This window comes from Spea bombifrons, chromosome 2 (genome assembly GCF_027358695.1).
Source record: "Spea bombifrons isolate aSpeBom1 chromosome 2, aSpeBom1.2.pri, whole genome shotgun sequence".
NCBI lineage: Eukaryota > Metazoa > Chordata > Amphibia > Anura > Pelobatidae > Spea > Spea bombifrons.
The window spans coordinates 110,035,808-110,044,074 of NC_071088.1; positions in this window are offsets into that span (position 1 = coordinate 110,035,808).

Below are 8,267 nucleotides of genomic sequence, written 5' to 3' on the forward strand. Positions count from 1 at the left end.
GTTTAGGGATAATTTAGGGGCAGTTATGCTTAATGGGGTGTTTAGGGATAATTTAGGGGCAGTTATGCTTAATGGGGTCTTTAGTGTTAATTTAGGGGCAGTTATGCTTAATGAGGTGTTTAGGGTTAATTTGGGGGCAGTTATGCTTAATGGGGTCTTTAGTTTTAATTTAGGGGCAGTTATGCTTAATGAGGTGTTTAGGGTTAATATTGGGGTAGTTATGCTTAATGGGGTCTTTAGTGTTAATTTAGGGGCAGTTATGCTTAATGAGGTGTTTAGGGTTAATTTGGGGGCAGTTATGGTTAATGGGGTGTTAAGGGTTAATTTTAGGGGCAGTCATGGTTGATGGGGTGTTAAGGGTTAATTTTAGGGGCAGTCATGGTTGATGGGGTGTTTAGGGTTAATTTAATGGTGAGGGTTAATTTAATTAATTTAATAAAGTTAGCTTAACCCCTTCGTGACAAAGGCTGATTTTACTTTTTGTACCCTTCGTGACAATGGCCTTTTTAACATTTCTGCGCTGCTTGTGTTTAGCTGTAATTTTCTTCTTTCCCGTTTACTGAACCCACACACATTAGATATTGTTTTTTTCAGGACAAGAAGGGCTTTCTTTAGATGACATTGTTTTGATTGTATCATATTTACTATTAAAAAAAGTATAAAATATGGTGAAAAATTTAGAAAAAAATGACTGTTTCTAACTTTTAGTTGAAAAATCTTTTACTCATCTATAAAAGGTAATGAAAAAACCTGCTAAATAGATTCTACTATTTGTCCTGAGTTTGGAAATACCCAATGTTTTTATGTTTTTTTTGCTTTTTTCTACCCATTATGGGGCAATAAGTACAGGTAGCGTTTTGCTATTTCAAAGCCATTTTTTCCAAATCTGGTAATTCTTCCCCCCATGTGCCATTTCGGGTATCTTTGAACCCGGCCAATGCATTTTACCCCATCAAGTCATATATTTTTGAAAACTAGACAGCCCAGGGTATTTCAAATGCTGGTATTTTAACTCTTTCCATGCACTTATTCTACCAGCAGCCTATGTCAAACTTTATGGTAGTCATTTTTTTGCATTTGTTTTGCCACACACATTTTACTTCAGGTATGAATTAAAATGTTCTCGTTTATGTCACTATCACAAAACACCCCAATATGTGTTCAGCAACATCTCCTGAGCGCAGTGATACCCCACATGAATGATTTTGCCTGGCTGTTTGGGGGCAAAAGGGCCATATTTGGGGCATGCACATTTTTCAATTTTGAACTTTGGCATTTGGGGATCCACTGCCCATGCCTCATTTGGTACATCTTTGAGCCGGGCCATTTCAGTGTGCCCAACAAAACCATATATTTTTGAAAACTAGACACCCCAGGGTATTTTAAATGCTGGTATTTTAACTCTTTGCATGCACACATTTTACCACCAGCATTTTTTCAAAGTTTGCAGTAGTATTTTTGTGTGTGTATTTTTCCCACACACACCTACTTTATGCATGAATTTACAGCTCCTGGTATATGCCGCTGTCACACGACACCCCATAATGTGTTCAGCAACATCTCCTGAATGCAGTGATACCCCACATGCATGGGTTTGTCATTTTTTTGGGGAAACTAAAAGGCCACATTTTGTACGTGTGCATTTTTCTAATTGGAAATTAGATGTGTGGCCATCCTTCCCCCGGTGTTAATTGGGACATTGTTGAACCCGGCCAATTCAATTTACCCCATCAAATCATACATTTTTAAAAGTAGACACCCCACGGGCATTTAATATGCCAGTATTTTAACTCTTTCCATGCGAGAATTGTTTTAAGCTAATATGCTAATTTTAGGACTTGCTCACAAAAATATATTTTTTATATATATTTTATTTTTTTTTTGCCTTTTTTTTAAAAAAAATTTAACATTTTTTTTCAACTTGGAGGTTCCCCTGATAGTGACATCAGTGGGAAATGATTTTTACATTTTACTGTTTTTTTACTATTTTTTTCTAATTATTATTAATTTTATTTTATTTTTTAATTTATTTTTACTAATCACACTGTGATTAGAAAGCTGGGCTCCATTGACTTGCATGGTGAATGCAGTACCTGTATTCAACCTGCAAGTGGAGCCAGAGTTCTCTAGATGGTCTGGACCATCTAGCGAACTTTAAAACTTGTTTGTATCTCTTGCAGGGCGGCGGCCATCTTGCTTGATGGCGAAGATCACGGGCAGCTGCGGCTGTGACCGCTCTCCCGAGCGGTCACAGCCCATCGAAAGGTAAGTGTTTGGTGTCGCTGGATGCCTCCTGATCGAGGCATTCCAGCGACACCATTTAAGTTTAGGAGGCGATCGTTGATCGCCTCCTAAACGCTTTTAAAACGGGCGTCCGCCGCCATACAAAGTATGGCGGATGTTGACGCCCCGTGGAGGGGCCAGAGATGGCCCCTTCGTGCCGATCGCGGCGTTGCTGAATGTCTCGAGGTCGAGGCATTCAGCAACGCTTTTTGGGTGCAGAAAGCGAAAGTAGATCGCTTTCTGCACCCGTTTATAGACGTGCCGGTCCTGGCACGTCAATTGTCGTAAAGCACATGCTTTTCCGTGTCGTGCCAGGACCGGCAATTGTCGTTAAGGGGTTAAGGTGCAGTTGCAGGTAAAGCGGAATGTAAATCCTGGGGGCAGTGATTATTAATATATTATTTATAACAGTATGGTGATATTCTCTGAATGATTAGAATGCCAATGAAGGCAGAGAGTCGTTCAAAGATCCGGATCTTACAATGATCCGGATCTTACAATGATCCGGATCTTACAGTGATCCGGATCACTGTAAGATTCGGATCCCTGTAAGATCCGAATCTTTGAACGACTCTCTGCCTTCATTGACATCACTGGAGGCAAGGGGGAGGATTCATAATGAAAGGGGCAGGGCCAATCGTTAGTATGCCTGCACGGAGTTACTGGAAAACAGTAACTCCGTGCAGGCACACTGAGTGATCCGAAGATCCGGATCATGAATCGGATCATTTTAGTGAACGAATCGAAATGATCCGATTCACTTTAATGATCCGAACTTCCCATCACTACTGTTGATTGGCCACTGCACTCCACCTGGTGGACTTAAGAGTGGTATATAGAGTCATAGTCATGTGACTATGTGGTAAAGGAAGGGTTAAAGTATCTTGCTTTTCCATTTATATATCTAAACATCTTAAAAGTGACAGATCCTCACATAGAAACCATGTTTTATTGTTAGAGCAACCAAGCAGAGTAGCTTCAAAATGCACCAGATAGCCTGTCATGGATGCCATAAATCTTCCTCCCTCTCTCAAAATAACTTCCAAGGGTGTGCTTCATCTGCAACGTACAAACTTTAAAAATATTGTGGATTATCTTGGGCCTGTAAAGTTTTTTGCAAGGAAACAAATGTGTTCTTGCTAACTGTTCCAATGTTGCCAGGAACGTCCTGATTTTTGAGGCACTATCCAGCGTGTGTTCCGGCTTATGCTTCTCTCTTAAGTGAGCTATGGAAACTCAGTAAAGCTTGTCAGAGGGCCACCGCTGCTGAAGAGATCCAAGGAGAATAGGGCAGAAGGAGGAAAACAGATGAAGAAGTAGCAAGCGAAAAAAAATGGAGCTACAGGAAAGCCAAGCTTACTAATCATTATGTGATAAGCATACCTGGGAACTCTCTGGGTCTTGACACGCCCCACTCCTCGCCCATTTTTTCCTTTAAATGGGGGTGTTTCCCACTGCCGTCAGCGGGACCGCCCACCCATGTCAAGGTGCAGTCCTGGTTGCATCCCGCAAGGGAAGGCTCCGTGTAGCTGGAGCCCAGAAGTTCCCAGGTATGGTGATAAGTAACAAAAATAGTTAAAAAAAGTAATACAATTTAACAAGTAAAAAAGACCCCAGTGATGACACCATGGTACTGTAAGATGAACAATCCAGCTGCAAGACAATGTAGAAAATAAATCCAGAAAGTGTCCATTTTTATGATCAAATCCACAAATTCTGGTGGTAGAGTTAGTGCAAGGAAAGTGTTAAAATACCATCATTAGAAATACCCTGTTTGTGTCTAGTTGTCAAAAATATATCAGGGTAAATTGAATTGGCCAGCTTCAAACATGTACCAAATAGGACATGGAGCAGGATGACCAAATGTTAAAATTACAAAAATACCTCCCGAATGTGGTCTTTTAGCCCCCAAACAACACAATAAACCTATGCATTGGTGGCATTGCTACACTCAAGAGATATTGCTGAACACATGCGGTGTTTGACAATGGCAAATACCAGGCAATGTGTGTATTATAAATATACCGTATTTGCTCGATTATAAGACGACCCTGATTATAAGACGACACCCCAAATCTGAATATTAATTTAGGAAAAAAAGAAAAAGCCTGAATATAAGACGACCCTATAGAAAAAGTTTTACCAGTAAATGTTAATTCATCTAAACTATTTTTTTTAATAAAAGCTATGATTGAGAATCTATTTTCCAACCTGCCCCCCCAGTTATGCACATCTGCCCCAGAAATGCCTTATACCCCCTATATGCCACTGTGCCCCATGATATGCCTTTTAACCCTCTAAATGCCACTGTGCCCCATGATATGCCTTTTAACCCTATATCCCACTGTGCCCCATGATATACCTTTTGACCCCCTATGTGCCACTCTGCCTCCAGAAATGCCTTATACCCCTATATGCCACTCTGGCATTTAGAGGGTTTAAGGCATTCAGGAGGAAGAGTGGCGTATAGAGGGTTAAAAAGGCATTTCTGGAGGCAGAGTGGCATTAAGGGGGTTAAAAGGCATTTCACAGAGCACTCTGCCTCCAGAAATGCCTTATGCCCCCCATTTAACACTCCCCCGCCCCCCCCCAAACTTACCGGTGCTTCTGACTTCCCTGTCATGTAGCCAGGGCAGCGTGTAGATCCCACGCACTTACGCTGCACCCGGAAGGAGGCGTGCAGCGGGGATTGTCTGCATCCGGCACCGGTGCGGGGAACTCTGATCTCTGACAGCCGGGGAAGGTCTGCGCGATGGACGCAGACAACCCCCGCTGCTAGCCACACCTCCTTCCTGCTGCAGCGGAAGTTGTCTACGCGAATCACGTAGACATCTACACGCTGCCCCAGCTACACACCGGGGACTCAGAAGTACCGGTAAGTGGGGCGGAGACAGGAGAATCCAGGTCCCCTGCAGCTGCGGGGGATCTGGATCTTTGGCGTCTTATAGTCAGACCTATTTGAGGTCTGATTATAAGACGACCCCGATTGCTCTGAAAAAAACCTTGTCTTATAATCGAGCAAATACGATATATGTCTGTATTTGGATTCCCTACATCTACATTTTTTCGAGTATCCATGAATTAGAGGAGCTGTTCCTCATCTTGCGAAGTCCCCTTCAGGGATCATATCTGTAGTGTTGTGCTTGCTGCTTGCTTGCATGGATGACACTGGCTTCCGTACAAGCAGTGTCTCCTATCTTGCTCCGCCCAGGAACAAAACAGAGTCACGTGATGTGACGTCGCTTCCTGTGACTCTGCCTTGTTCCTGGGCGGAGCAAGAGAAGAGACACTGTGAGGGAACGACTCGAAAGCAGCCTTGCGGGATTGCGCGGGAAATCAGGTAAGGAGGCGGGCGTGATTGGCCACAAATGTGGCGGGAGCGGGCGTGATTGGCCACAAATGTTGCGGGAGCGGAACACCCACATTGCGGGAGCGGGATTAAAAACAGCGGGAGCGGGCAGGAGCGGGATTAAAAAAGCCGTCCCACGCAGGGCTCTACTGGCAGGTACATAAAAAGACAGTTGCTTTCCTTTGTAACGGTTAGCAGACAGTATAATAAAAGCATCTGTTACATATTGAAATGATCATTGCATTATTACGTTATTAACCCCTTAAGGACAATGGGCGGTCCCTAAACCCATTGAAAACAATGCATTTTGAGCCCGTACATGCACGGGCTTTGTCATTAAGGGGTTAAGGACATAACAATATCTATTTTGGAATTAGCAGATAATATACTATAGATACCACTATAGTATGATTAGTATAAAGCGTGCCAGAAAAAATGACTTTGTGTACTATTAGTTTTATGACGGCGTGTTACAGAACACATATTGGGGTGTAGGAACCGGGGGGGATAGATCCCCCCAGTAACTCATGCGGGGGGACCGATAATGAAGAAATCCCCCCAGGGCCGTAGGACCTGAGAACGCCGCAAATGCGCCGCAAATGCGGCCTGCGAGACCTCGAGGTGCGGCCCGCGTAAGATCGGCAGCCAGGGCAACCGATCTTATGCGGTCCGCACCTCAAGCCCTGCTACAACAAGAGCCCTGCTACTTACCTGTGGGAGGGTCTTCTGTACTGCACAGAGGAAGCGGAACCCAGCAGAGTTCACGTGACATCACATCACATCCTGCTTCCTCTGTGCAGTACCAGAGAACGCAGCAGGAGGGCGCGCCCCCTGCTGAAGTCTGTGAGCGGCATCGAGGAGCTGCAGTGCAGGTAAGGGGGGTAGGGAGGGTGTTTGAATCAGTATGCGTGAGTGAGGGAATGAATCTGTGAATGAATGAGTATATGAATGAATGAGTGTGTGTGATAGCATGGATGTGTAAGTGCTGGAGCCTAGGCATGATGAGACTGTGATTGCTGTAAGAAATCACACTCCTATCATGCCAAGTCTGCCAGTACATGCTGAAACCTAGCTAGCTGCCCCCCTAATGTATTGATGCTGCCAGCAGTATGGGGTCTGCACATCACTTACAGCCACCCTGTACCAGCATGTACTGGCTGACTTGGCATGATAGGAGTGTGATTGCTAACAGCAATCACAGTCACATCATGCCTAGGTTCCAGAATTTACTGGTTGGATGTGTAAGTGCTGGAACCTAGGCATGATGGGACTGTGATTGCTGTTAGCAATCACACTCCTTTCATGCCAAGTCAGCCAGTACATGCTGAAACCTAGCTAGCTGCCCCCCTTGTGTATTGATGCTGCCAGCAATATGGGGTCTGCACATCACTTACAGCCACCCTGTACCAGCATGTACTGGCTGCCTGGGTATGATAGGAGTGTGATTGCTAGTGATTGATAGTGTGAGAAGGGAGGGGGTAGATAGTGTGAGAAGGGAGGGTAGGGAGGGGGTAGATAGTAAGAAAGTGTGAGAGGGGGGAGAGGGGGTAGATAGTGTGAGAGATGGGGAGAAAGTGGGGATCTGATGGGGGAAAATGCTGCCCCCCCAGATTTGTAGGGGTTCCTACGCCCATGTTTGACAGTGACATATACCAGGAGCAATAAATGCATACCTGAACACAAAAATAATTACTACCACAAAGTTTGACCAAGGCTGGTAGTAGAATTAGTGCATGGAAAAGGTCCAAAATACCAGCATTTGAAATACCTTGGGGTGTATAGTTTTCAGAAAAATATAGTTTTTGGAGTAAATTAAACTGACCGGCTTCAAAAATGGCCCAAATAGCACATGGGGCAGAATTATCTGACTTGGCAAAAATATAGTACTGAAATAGCAAACCGCTACTTGTACTTATTGCCCTATAACGTGCAAAAAAAACCAAAAAAAACATTGGGCATTTCTAAACTCAAGACAAATATTAGGATCTATTTAACAGGTTTTTTCATCTTTTGTAGATGAGTAAAAGATTTTTCAAATAAAAGTGAGAAAAATATATTTTTAAAAAATGTTCACCATATTTTATTATTAAAAAAAAATGGTATCTGAAGAAAGCCCTTCTTGTTCTGGGAAAAAAAACAATATATAACTTTTGTGGGATCAGTAAATGAGAAGAAAAGAGGCGACACACTGTTTTTAATGGGTAAGTGGGCGGGAAGCGGGGCACGCCGTAACACCACTCCCGTGATTTCCGAGGTATGACCTAATTTACAAAGAGGGGTTGCACTCATACATTTACCAAAGCTAAGCCCAGGACCTCATAACAGCTCCCAGGCCTCTAATGTTGCCAGGGTTACTGCACTGGAGAAGTCAGGGCCCAGTTATGGCACATGGACTGAGAAGGAGGAGGAGATTTTGTACCCTAACTAAGGAGCTGGTGGCCTGATGGAAAGCTTCATCTGAATAGGTTTTATTTTATGTAACCGTCAGAAAGCCATTACCCTCCACCAGCTTCCCTCCGCATGCACTCCCACCCAACCACCGCACAGCGCAGTCTTACGTCATGGATAGAGACCCGCCCACTAGTACAACGTGTAGACGTGCGTATCATAGACGCTTCTAACGAACCATCGCCAT